Source organism: Marmota flaviventris, chromosome 12, assembly GCF_047511675.1.
Source record: "Marmota flaviventris isolate mMarFla1 chromosome 12, mMarFla1.hap1, whole genome shotgun sequence".
Classification (NCBI taxonomy): domain Eukaryota; kingdom Metazoa; phylum Chordata; class Mammalia; order Rodentia; family Sciuridae; genus Marmota; species Marmota flaviventris.
In genome coordinates this window covers 42,461,762-42,475,785 of record NC_092509.1, presented here as the reverse complement: position 1 = coordinate 42,475,785, position 14,024 = coordinate 42,461,762, and the positions used below count along the sequence as shown (strand labels likewise).

Below are 14,024 nucleotides of genomic sequence, written 5' to 3'. Positions count from 1 at the left end.
TGGGCCTCTCATGATAATGAGAGTTTCATGTGTTGATGTAGAATCTGGAAGTGCAGGTGTCCAAGAAAACTTCTTTACTTGGCATTAAAAGTCCTGCAAGAAGCTGATGGGATTACTGAGATTAAAGTCGGCTACCCGCCTAAGGTTATAAGGAATGCTACCCCAGAGAGAAAAAGAAGAGAAAGAACAGGCTGTCTAGGTACAGCTGGTTGTCAGAAATTGTGTGTAAACAGTTAGTCTCTAAAGGGATGCCAATCATTCCTGAGAATAGGTGAAATGAGCTTCACAATTTAATATTTGGTCAATTGTGTTTTCTCTGTTGGAAGCTTATGATGCATTTTGGTACAATACACTGATTCTTTTTTAAAAAATCATTTATAAGGGGGATGGGGAAATGCATTTTCAAAGTATTAGAATTCATGACTGGTGATCTATACTTTTGAACTGAGCTAAGGACAGCATAAAGCAGGAGGAAGACAATCCTGTAGGTGCTCCATGGATGGAGGTGCAATATGGAAACAAGGGAGAGAGAAGCAATAAGCAAGGACCTGTGATTTTCTCATTGCTCCCGGAAGACAGAGAGAGACACAGAATGGTGTCATTCTGTGCTCTAAAGACTCTTTGCCATCTAAATATTATCAGTCAGTGGACAGAATTGCAAACTGTTTTCATGTTCTGAAAAAAAAAAAGTCCATTTTGCTAATTTCATGCATTGCAGCCTGGGTCACACAATGGGAGAATGTGTCTGCGTGACAACTTTCAAACCACAAGAGCATAAGCGCAGATGTCACCCTCAGCACAGCCTGTCATTGCTTCCCTTGCACGGCCTGAAGCCCATCACACAATGGAAGCGGTAACTTGCATTTATCCACTGGAACCATCCTTAACACATGGCTGGACGTATCTAATTCAACCACATACTTGGCAGTGACAAGAGGTGAAAAGTCTGTTGGGGAACATGGCCACGCTGTTGTATATATGTCATCAGGTGGGTTGAGAGGGATCTTCTTGGCAGAAAAAAGAGAGCTAAGGCACATATTGGAAAATGCTGAAAAAGACATTCTTTCCATACAACTTTGCAGGCTTTCAGAACAGTGAGAATTCTACCACCTTGCCATTGTACTTTGAGATGCAAAGTTAAATCAAAATCCCAACGGCATTTCTTGTAGAAATAGAGAAAGCAATCATGAAATTCATATGGAAAAATAAAAGACCCAGAATAGCTAAAACAATGCTAAGCAGGAAGTGTGAATCAGGCGGTATAGCGATACCAGACTTCAAACTATACTACAGAGCAATAGTAACAAAAACAGCATGGTACTGGTACCAAAACAGGCGGGTGGACCAATGGTACAGAATAGAGGACACAGAAACCAATCCACAAAACTACAACTATCTTATATTTGATAAAGGGGCTAAAAGCATGCAATGGAGGATGGATAGCATCTTCAACAAATGGTGCTGGGAAAACTGGAAATCCATATGCAACAAAATGAAACTGAATCCCTTTCTCTCACCATGCACAAAAGTTAATTCAAAATGGATCAAGGAGCTTGATATCAAATCAGAGACACGCCGTCTGATAGAAGAAAAAGTTGGCTACGATCTACATTCGGTGGGGTCGGGCTCCAAATTCCTCAATAGGACACCCATAGCACAAAAGTTAATGACTAGAATCAACAAATGGGACTTACTCAAACTAAAAAGTTTTTTTCTCAGCAAAAGAAACAATAAGAGAGGTAAATAGGGAGCCTACACCCTGGGAACAAATCTTTACTCCTCACACTTCAGATAGAGCCCTAATATCCAGAGTATACAAAGAACTCAAAAAATTAGACAATAAGAGAACAAACAACCCAATCAACAAATGGGCCAAGGACCTGAACAGACACTTCTGGACATACAGTCAATCAACAAGTACATGAAAAAATGCTCACCATCTCTAGCTGTCAGAGAAATGCAAATCAAAACCACCCTAAGATACCATCTCACTCCAGTAAGATTGGCAGCCATTATGAAGTCAAACAACAACAAGTGCTGGCGAGGATGTGGGGAAAAGGGTACACTTATACATTGCTGGTGGGACTGCAAATTGGTGCAGCCAATTTGGAAAGCAGTATGGAGATTTCTTGGAAAGCTGGGAATGGAGCCACCATTTGACCCAGCTATTCCCCTTCTTGGTCTATTCCCTAAAGACCTAAAAAGAGCATGCTACAGGGACACTGCTACATCGATGTTCATAGCAGCACAATTCACAATAGCAAGACTGTGGAACCAACCTAGATGCCCTTCAATAGACGAATGGATAAAAAAAATGTGGCATTTATACACAATGGAGTATTACTCTGCATTAAAAAATGACAAAATCATAGAATTTGCAGGGAAATGGATGGCATTAGAGCAGATTATGCTAAGTGAAGCTAGCCAACCCCTAAAAAACAAATGCCAAATGTCTTCTTTGATATAAGGAGAGTAACTAAGAACAGAGTAGGGACGAAGAGCATGAGAAGAAGATTAACATTAAACAGGGATGAGAGGTGGGAGGGAAAGGGAGAGAGAAGGGAAATTGCATGGAAATGGAAGGAGACCCTCAGGGTTATACAAAAGTACACACAAGAGGAAGTGAGGGGAAAGGGAAAAATAATACAAGGGGGAGAAATGAATGACAGTAGAGGAGGTAGAGAGAGAAGAGGGGAGGGGAGGGGAGGGGAGGGGGGATAGTAGAGGATAGGAAAGGCAGCAGAACACAACAGACACTAGTATGGCAATATGTAAATCAATGGATGTGTAACTGATGTGATTCTGCAATCTGTATATGGGGTAAAAATGGGAGTTCATAACCCACTTGAATCAAAGTGTGAAATATGATATATCAAGAAATTTGTAATGTTTTGAACAACCAACAATAAAAAATTAAAAAAAAAAAAGAATTAAAGCGCAGAAATTTGCATGCTGGTAATACCATTGCCAGGATTTAAAAAGAAATGGAATGGGCTGATTCTTAATCTGTTCGAATTAACTTTGATAAAAAGATTTTAATTGAGATGAATCTTATATGAGAAACACACACATTCTAAACTAGACATTCTAAAGAACAATAAGTAGATGAACAGATGTTCTTATACACTCTTGTTGAAAGCAGCAACATTGTCCCACTAAGGGAACTGGATCATTTTATTACTGATAATTGGAGCTGAATTTCTCCATATACAGGTGGAATCTGGAATAACCTCTGCCTGCCCACTTTTCCTTGTTGTTCTATTTCCTGGAAGACTAAGGGAAAGTCGAAATTGAGGTCATGTAAAATGATTTCCTTGTTTGTTTCAGCAAATTATATTTGTCTATTATTAGTGATTGATTTTAGAAGACATATCATATTAAAGGCACAAAAGTGTTGATTGATTTTTTTCCCTATGGTAAATATTTGTTAAATAAATTATTTCTTTCATCTTGGCATTGAAGCTTTCCAAGTAAATAACAACATACTTATAAATGCATATGTACTATTTGGAAACATCTGTTAAAACTAAAGAAATCATAGAATATGTGTGCTATAAAATGATTGAGAATAAGAATGACAAGTCTGGATTTTTAAAACAGTATTCAAATATTCAATAAGATTTGGCCAACTATAACTTCATTTTGTTAAGATTGGGAACTTAAAATATTATTTTCTGTTCTCCTCATAAGTTCTGTGTGCCCCCTAAAATATATATTTTAAGAAATGCCATCAGGATTTCAGATTTCATATGATTTTCTAACTTCTTTTCATTATCATGAGTATTTCCCACTGGAAATTTGATATTTCATTTCCAGATCTTCAAACTTAAGGCTCTGTCAAATTTCCTGCTCCTGTAGCTATTAACCTGTGCACCTACCTGGCTCTTGGTCTTTCTCTCTCTTCTATGATGGGATCTACTGGCATCAACATTAGCCCTTAGTAAACATACCAAGTCTAGAAGCCTAAGACAACTGTAATGACTTTCTTCAGACAGCTGGATCTCTGGTGCTCCTTTTTCTGAGTAGTATTGCGGTTTATAAAATCCTTAGAATTGAATGTGATATTTGTCATTTTAAGAAAGGAAAAAAGTCTGGATATTGGCAGGACTTTAAGGTGTGAACCATCTGTCATGGTGGGTAAGTCCCTGCCTTACGGATATTTCCTTCAAAGATTGAGAGACATGAAAGATGAACTATCTGGGCCTTTTCTTATCTCTCTTAGTGGGCTGCACTTCCCTGCAAGCTAGCACAAAAGAACCAAGGAAAACAGGCCCCACTAAGTGAAGTTGCAATGTAAAATCCTCAGATAAGATGCATAGTGAAGCCAATCCAAACAATTATTTGATCTAAGGAAAAAGAGAGAAACCTTCTTAATGGAAAAAAATTTGCTATGTGCTGCCTCACACGATTATCAATAGTATTTAAAATGAATTTCAGCTATGCTCCATATATTTATGTTTTATCTTAGGCAAGCTCAGGGCACTAGCTGATAGAGTACATTTATTTTTAATAGAATCAGGGAATCTTAAAATGCTTGAAAGAACCTGAGAAGCTGTCTCGTCCAATCACCTACCCCCTGAAGGATTTCATAGATAGCCCTCTCAGGCTTGCTAAAAGAACAAAATAGTTGTTTTTTAAAAAAATTTTATTTTGATTAAATCCATAAAATGTACTTAGAAGTTTCAAGCATTAGAATTGTGAGAAAAATAAAAGTGTGGTAGAATTAAGACCTCATCCTCCTAAAGGGAGGCAATTAAGAGTATGCAATCAATGCATTTTTAACCCCTTGAGGCAAAGAGAGCTGAGAAGAAAATGCACAAGTCACTTGCACAAGTATATATGCGATTATTCTGAGTCATAACATGTGCAATTAGTCTCCAATGCTTACTCTGTTCAATAATTAGAAATGCAAAAGCATAATGCATTTTATTACTATTGGGATTTATAGAGCATTTTTAAATTTAATCTACTTTCCTCTCCTTATTTGAACCGAGAATTGAATGAGATTAGATGGATGAGGGAGGGAAGAGGGTGGAGAAAGGAAATTGTGTGTGTATGCGTGCACATATACTTGTGTGTCTGTCTGTCTCATTTTCAAGTCAGCATTCCAACTTGTTATTTTGATGTGGATCAAAATTGCCATTCTAATGTAGAGCTTTCAAATCATGCATTAACTGACAGTTATAAGAGGGCACAGGTTCTCTGTCCACTCCCAAGCTTTGGAATTTCCAGGGTGTACACTTCTCCCTGCTGGAAAAGGTTGCTGTGGGTAATCTAGAAGTTTCAAACTATGGGTTCTGCCAATTCTGAAGAATACATTTTTTTTTTTTTTGCTCTGGGATTTTCAAACTGCAATATGAAAGTTATTTAAAGCTTAGGAGTGGGTGTGTTACATTACATGCAGCATAAACGTAGCCATTGCTCCTAAATGTGAACATTAATGCACTCTGTAAAAGGTACAATTATTACCACGGGGACAGAAATCAACAAACCCCACCAAAGGAATTTCTTAAAACTGCTATCATAAAATCTGTGCATGTTATGGATTTCATTAACATTTTACTCCCTGAGGATTCCCAATTGTATAATAACAGAAGTTCTTTAAATTTTAAATACCACAGACAGGAATAGCCTTTCACCCAAAACAGATGTGAAACAGTCAACCTTGCTTTCTTATTGGTCCACAGATATGAAACTGGCTGGTAATTGATAGCTCTTAATGTGTTGTTCTTTAGGTTATAGAAATGGAAACTTAATATTATTTTTCCCATAAAAAGATAAGTTAATAAGCAATAGACTGGCTTTTCAACCACAGTTTTTGTTTTTGATTACATTTGAAATTAAGAAACAACAATAATACACCTTTGACTTCATACTGCATCAAAACTAAAATAGATCCACAAAGGCTGGTGACTCTCAATAATCACATGTCAAAGAGCTGATTTCAGTCTTATTTTGCCTTCTTGTTAATGATGACTTGCAATTTTATCCTTGTGTTTCCTTTTTTTTAATCCCATCCTTATCTTTGCTGATTTCGAAGTTGTCTAAAATAACATCTGTATTTATTTAACTAAAAATAGCTCATTTTTAAAAGCTAAAAATAGTGAAGCCTAAGATAAATCAGCAGGGAGGTTTATGATGCCATTTTCCTGCATAAGGTAAACAAATATATCTGTATTTTTGGAAAACAAAAGAACTATGTTTCTCTTTAAATAATAGCTACAAGTGGCTGAAAAGCAACAACTACCCAAGGGAAAAAAAAAGAAAAGAAAAGAAAAAACAACAAGTTACTTTTTTAATTTAAAAGATTGACTGATTATATAAAAATGGCTTGATTAGGGCATCTTCTACAGCAGTGGTTTTCACCTGGGAATGATATAAATGTCAGAAAACATTTTTGGTAGTTCTAACTAGGGTGTACATGAGCTTGGGTATTTTTTCTGGCTTCTACTGGGGAGAGACCAGGGATGCTCCCCAACATCCTACAATACCCGGACAGTTCCTACAGCTAAGAATTATCCAACCCAGAAGGTGAACACTGTCCAGACCAAGAAACTACTTCAGATATAGTCTATTTTACTAAATGGTAGCTTCTGTAACAACTGTTCAATTTAATAGACATCATCTGCCATTCAGTAACTAAGTAAGGCGAGGTTGGGATTTAAACCTGTTTACTGGTCTTCAGGATTGCACCCTCAAAAGGAACCCAAATCCACTTTCCACATTTTTTTTTAACAATTGAGTGAGAACAAAAATTTTAAAATTTCAGCCCTGGTTCTGTCATTAATTTGCTATGTGGTCTTGCAAATCATTTAACCTCTGAACCTATGCAAACTAAGGGATTTAGACATAGATGTTTGCATCCAACTAGTATTGCAGTTGAAGTTGAGATCTCCTAGGGGAAAAACCATTCTCTTCTAGTATATAACTATGAATGTTGATTACAAATAGACACTGGCATAAACTAATGAGAAGCCAAAACTAAGCAAAATTGAATGTTCATGCTATAAAGATAATTCATTTTTAAGTGCAATTCTATCTAAAGAGTTGTGGTTCATTCAATATTGTTTTCAAATGTTATATATTTCCTTTAGGGTGTGTTAACATGAAATATTAATTAGTAAAACCATTGGATGCTTTTTAAAACTGAATTAGGTGATTTATTTGACCCAAATGGTTAACATCATTTTAGTAATTTCTACATGACAAAACAATTGCTTAAAAATATCCAAGTAATTACTTGTCACACGTGCTTCTGATTTCCCCAAATCATATTCTCCTTAAAAACATTGAAACCCCCCGCCCCAAACCCCAAACTCTAAATTTAATCTGTCCTTATATGTTTCCTCTAAATGAATTTCTGAAATGTGAAAAGCCAATGTCCCAGAGACAGCATTATTAGGAAAAGTGCCTCATGAGGTGCAAACTTTGGGAACACAGACTTCCTGGGTGGAAACATAGGTAACAGAGATGTGATGTCCTAAGGAGTAGGATATAAAGCATCTATTTTATGGAAGAAGTATAAGTCAGTGCAGAATCAGGGTAAGATAACCAGACTCATGTTGGGAAAATTTTAAAGCAAATCATACACCTTTCAGATGAGTGTCTTAACTAAAACAGCATGTTAATATTAGTTGCCATAAACACACACACACATACAGAGAGAGAGAGAGAGAGAGAGAGAGAGAGAGAGAGAGAGAGAGAGAGGCGCACACCTGGAAACACATTCAATTGAACAGCTGTATTTTTCTGAAATTTGCCAACATTATGTTTTACATGTATCATTCCACATTTGGGTAAACCAGGGAGCTATTTTTGTCAGTTCTCTAGTTACAGATTTATAAAGTATCATTTTATTGTAATTTCAGCAATTTACTAATGATCTGAATGAGTTAATGCATCCCCTAAAGTGTCTGGTTTATAAACACACAGTGTTTACAATCAGGATAACCTGGCTCTATATATTTTCTGGATTAGTCAATTTAGCAGATGGAACTGATTTTGAATATAGCATTACAGATTATAAACTGCTAGAAACTGGAAATTTTGTGGAAAATGGAAAAAAAAAGTCATTTTATAGGAGATGCCTACTCTACACTAAACACATTAAATATCAGAGAACGAAAGGTTTGTCTAGAAAGTCTAGGAGGAGAGAAAATACTACATGAAATTTAAAATAAATGACATTTTATACCTTTAAGATGAATTACTTCCATTTCTACTTTCAGTTTGGGGAAAGTAAAGATTAAAAACAAGTGTTTTAAGTAAAAACAAAACAAAACAACAAAAAAAAACTTCTTCTAATCAAATAAGCATTCATTACTTTCCCACTTAAAATATGATAAAAGCTATGACATAATAATATTATTTGTCAGAGGAACTATTTCCAAAGATTTATGAGTTATTTATTCTCTTTAGAGGCTAAAGGAGGTCTACCAGGTACCATCTTAGCTCATGAAATCAGGTCCAGGCTTTAAATTATCTTTGGCCTCCTATCTCAACAAGTTGTAACTGAGGCAAGTTTTGAATTGTGACTAGGCTACTTTGGAAGTGTCTGGTAGCAATAATACATGGCTCTGGATGGAGATGGGGGAGTGGTTAGGTCATAAATCTTGATGGAGTGCTGGCCACAGAAAGGAGCCTGGGAAATGAGGGTCAGAGTCTCCTCTGTGATGCATGAGCCCTTAAGACTTCACTCGGCTTTGTCATCCTTTCCCTGAACAGTTGGCATGAGGGTATCATCAATCCAGCATACCTCAGCCAAAAGAGCATTGAGGTGGAAAACCCTGGTAAGAATGGCCGGAGAGCCAGGTGAGCATCAGCCACACCCCGGGTCTGTGTCAGATCCAAACACAAGTGGTGATTCACCAGCTGTCTGTGGTCTGGACTTCTCATTCACTGCCCACTGACTTGCTTCACAAGCATGAGGAAGGAAGTCCACGTCAACTGTGTAAGACTGAGATTTCCCACAAGGTGGGAAGTTGGGATTTTCAGTGAACCCTTGTAACTTCTCTGGACTTCAGCTGTCTCACATGAACAGGGACAAAAGAATCATCTGTCCTTATCTCACCTTCTAAAGCTAAGATGGGATGTGCACGAAAAGGTGCTTTTGTAGAGGAAAGTGCTGTAGATATGTTAGATTGTATTGTTAGAACATGTTTCACAATTTTAAAATCCCTAAGGCCCCCAAAAGTCTACTTGGATGTGACCAGCTTCACATGATGCATCTATAAAGATGGCACTTACTTTTTTATTTCCTCCTAGTGGAACTGATTTTATTTTAGTTGCTATTAAAAGTTCAAATCAAGGTCCATAGGATCTGATCACTATAAAGGACAATATCTTATTATGGACCATAAACAGAAAAACATGAACATTTCTGAGAGTAATTAATCCCTTGCACCCTCAGAAATGGCCTTCCACTTTAGTAAATAGATTTGAAAAAGAGACCAGTTTGGAGTAAATAGATCCATTCTTGGGTTGCTTTCAAATATCTAGTTTCTACTTTCTTTATTAAATTATTTATTTATTCTAATTTGTTATACACGATGGCAGAATGCAATTCATTTCATATTACACATATAGAGCACAATTTTTCAAGTCACTGATTGTATTTTCACACCATTCATATTTTCATATATGTACTTAGGGTAATGATGTCTAACTCATTCTACCATCATTCCTTTTTTTGACAGTGTCGTTTCAAGGGAGTGAACATGATTGTGTGTGCATTGCTGTGGGTATGTTGTGATTCCTGTTAGTGTTCTGCTTCCCTACTACACTAGGGGATTTGGATATTGTGTCTGCTCTCAAAGAACCTTCAAAGAGCAACTGTGGAAGATTTGAATGTTATCTGAGAAATACTTATCAGACAACAGGAAAACATAGAAACTAGTGTCCTCAGAAGGTAAAGTGCTAGCTACTCTCTTCTGGAACTTTCCTTTTCCTCACACCTCAGAATGAATATCCATTCTAGAAAATGTAACAGAGAGAAGACACTTTTGCTTCAGGGGTCTGCACATATATTCTTGCAGTTGCAGACTGTTTTCCTGGAGGTTTCCCTTCTTCTGTATGAATAATCCATAATAGGGCTGATTTACCAAACCAAACAGGATGTGGTTGAGAGGCCAACTGTTTTGTGCTCCTCTGAAATAAGTGGAGGCATAAATAATCTAGTACAATTTTTTTTCCACAAATGACAATGCCCTCAAATTTGAGGAGCAGTGGAGTTGCAGTCTGAGTTGGTTTGTCAAATCTATTTCTAAAGTCACTGGAGGGTGTGGAAATCGATTAGTCCCTGGTGCCATTTTGATTTCTCTGGATCAAAAAGTTCACATCCCACCCAGGCATTGTGTCTCTTGTTTTGTTTTGTTTTGTTTTTTTGTCTCCTGGCATTTTAATCAGGGAAAAGTCACAGTTATTTGGAGGAAAGCACTCCCAAGAGCTTTAATTAAAGCTGGAAGGATGAATCCGTTTACAGTGTGGTGACCACTATCATTAATAAAACATTGGAATAATTAACGAATTAAATTCTGCTTTGGATGTGAATGGCTACATTTAGGATCTCTGAGGATATGTCTTCTGAACAGTTAGAGTATGCTATGCATTTAGGTTTTAGAGAAGAAAAGAAAGAACTGAGCCTGCATTTTTCTGAGATTCATAGTATCATAGACTGCTAGAACTTGGAGTGAAGGCTACATTATCTTTATTTTATAGGAAGCAAAACTCAGTTTCCATGAGTTTAATGGCATGGGCTCCAATAATGTACTTAAGAAGAGTTTTTATTGCACCGTGGGTACACTGAGTCTTTATTCTGAATCTTAGATTGTTTAACTAGAAACAACGAAATAGAAAAAAAAAATTAATAACATAAACAGCTTTAGGACACAGGATAGAATACTCTGGGGGCAAAATGAGCAAGTTTTACAGGGTGATCAACTCTGTTCATTGACAAGAGTTTTGTAGTCACTCAGGACATAAGGTGGCCTTCTAAGCAGGATGTGGCCATGTGTAAACCTTCAGATTGGGACTTCCCTTCGAGTCCCTTCATACCGAACGCCTGGCTCCTGGGCTTGTTTTTAAGCTTCCTGGCAGACAACAGATCTCACAGGAAGCACCAATGTGGACATTCAGATCCACAGCTAATGAGGCATTGTTTTTTTATGTCACTCAGTAATTTCCTAGAGAAAACAATGGGAACCAAAGACTGTTCCTGTCTTGAAGGAAAGTCAGCTTCCAACGTTACCTTATATTAATTTAACACATGCAAGTATTTGTCCTTGTTGTTGCTACAGCAACAATCTTTGTGGGGTATACTTCATGCAAAATGGGAAAAGGCTGGAAAAGAAAACAAATGTCATCTGCATACTTCTGTGCATAAAAATAGAAATGTATGTGTGCTAACATTCCTGTGATTAGAGGTATGTGCTTCTTGCCCTCAGTCTAAATTATACTGTAGTACTTGTTGGTTAATTTCTAAAACATCTATCCAATGCAAACAACCAGCCAGCCACTTCCAAGGAGCTTCAGAAAAACTGGAAACACATGAAATTATTCATAATTAGGTGATCGGTGGATGATAACAGTTCCTTATGTACACAGACACAACAAGCATGTCAATGAAGCCACTAAGCCCCAAAGGGAAATGAAGATAATTTTAACACAAGGTGAATCAGAAGCTAAGCTTTTGTGATGGTTGCTCCTCAGAACAACCAAGGAGCAAGATCCCTACCTTCTAGATTTAGAAAGGGTCAGCACCCAACCCATCTCAGTGTGAGACTTTCCAGCTTAAGGAAAAGCATAGAGTATATCCAAAGATATACTTGAATTTGTAAGAGTGGTAACGAATGATAAAGATACTGCACAATCTCATTTAAAGAAACACGCATTGGAGTCCAATCAATCTTGTTTCCAAATGCTGTCATCATCTGTGACCTTGAACTTTCACTAATTTCTCTGAATCTCAGTGTCCTCGTTTTTATGATGGGGATAATTACATTCCCTACCCAGGACTGTGGTGAGGATTAAATAAAAAAAATATGTCAAGTACGTAGCACATATCAGGCCACATAATAAGCTCTCAATAAATGGTAAGTGGTCTGTGAATGGTACAATTGCCATTCAAGCTGTTCAGCAAGCATTCCCCTCTCTGTTCCCTGCAGCACATGTCAAGCTGTGCCTTCTTGCTGCCCCTTGGTTAAGTATGGCTAAGTAATGTGCTTTGGCAATGATACGTGGAAGTGCTCTGTGAGGGAACCTCAAGAGCCAGCATGATTGTCCACACCTTCTTTCTCCTCCTGCCTTGGTGGCAGCACCATTTCAGAGGATGTCAGCTCCCTCAGCCTGGGTGGCAGGGTGAGAAGATGTGGAGCAGACCTCCAGCTGGCCCAGTGCTGGAATAGCACAAGCAAGAAGTAAACCTTCATTTTGGAGGTATTTGGGTTACCTCACTTCTCCTGACCATGCTATTCTGTGAACAGAAAGAGTTGGATGCATCGAGATTTTTTTTTTCTTCTGCAGCAATCTAAAATTGTGCCTAACTCTGAAGAATGATGTAAAATCCTGTCCTCTTGACAAATGCTTTGTGAAAGCCCATTTGGTCTCCATGTTTCTACAGGTATAGAATTGCCTTGCACAGAAGAATTGCTACAGTTGCAATTTCAGAACTCTTGCAAGACCAGTGGCCCTACATTATTGAGCGCTCTCAGCATTACCAAGAATAGGACTACATTACCATGCAAACATGCTTAGCACTGCAAAATGTAAGCTTTCCTCTAGAGGCACATCTGTCAATCATACTGAACTGCTTGTTGGTTTGGAGATGTGGAAAAACAAGTTACCAAGAGCTATTTGACAGAGGCAAATTCATTTTGTTTCTGGCTTAATCTAGAGCCCGATTCAGCAACCCCAAGTCTCATCTTTTCTCACCCTCTCCACATTTCTCAGTGTTATCATTTAGAGGTTAGCGTGAGTTCAGTCTCCTATAATAGGCTATTTCATTTTAAGTGTATGTTAAACTAATATTGACCTTTCCAAAGTAAAACAAAATCTGGTATTTGTGCTCAAAAGACTGAAATAGCAATAGATGTGGAAAGGAGAGGATAAATCATCTTGGTTTTTTTTTTTCTTGCTTAGAAACTCTCTCTGAGAATTAGTCATTTTTATATATCTGGCATGAATGTAAGACAGGCTCTGGATACTCTCCTGGATAGGAAACCTGGATCCTTCAGCAAATACCTTTTTGTATAATTCACAGTTTAACCCAAAGATCCAGATACATAACGCACGTTTCATTTGAAAGTGGGTGAAAAACTCAAGAATGTGTACATCAGGACTTAGTAGGAACATCCAGATGTCAAATCTGGGCAAGATCAGGTATTGGGGATGGCACTGGGGATGAGAATGGGGTAGGTTAGGTTGCTAGAAAATGGTGACAATGGATGGGAAGGGGGAAGATGAGGAGGGATCAGTGGGGTATATAGTTGTGGCAGGGAAGGCCATGTCAGAGCAAAGTTAGAAAAGCAGAAGCAACATCATGAATGAGGTCACCTATATACAGTCCATACATATACATGAATAATAACTAACAGAGAGCTGAGCCCTCAATTAAACCCCTTCTTGGGCGTGTGCTCCATAGACCTATGTGAAAAATGCAATGCAGCCCTACTTTCCCTTCTTGAGCTCTGAACAACCAGAAAACCCTAAGGTTGGAAACAGTAATTTCATGCACAGCTACAAGTAGAATGTATATATTTCATCAAGGGAATCAGAATATGTCAAAATAGGAAATGTGAGGAAAGTATATAGTCGCTGGAAAAAGATCAGATCTTTTAGTCGTTATCAGCCATCTGTACTGAAACTGTGTGAAGAGCAGTGTATGAGGATCTGGGAAGGTCAGTGGATTTTCAGGGGGCTTTCTGAGCATGCCCTCCTGACTGTGTAGTGAGGGATCATTCTGCAGGGTTTTGCCTAGGGCCTTTCCCATCTCTTCTCATCTGAAGGCACTTTACCTGATATTGCTTCTA

General features: G+C 37.7%; 1 protein-coding gene across 2 annotated transcripts in view; it reads right to left on the bottom strand.

The window, feature by feature from the left end:
• Nrp1 (neuropilin 1) overlaps positions 1 to 14,024 on the bottom strand; it is a 141,534-nt gene that overhangs the window by 55,445 nt on the left and 72,065 nt on the right. The window lies entirely within an intron of this gene.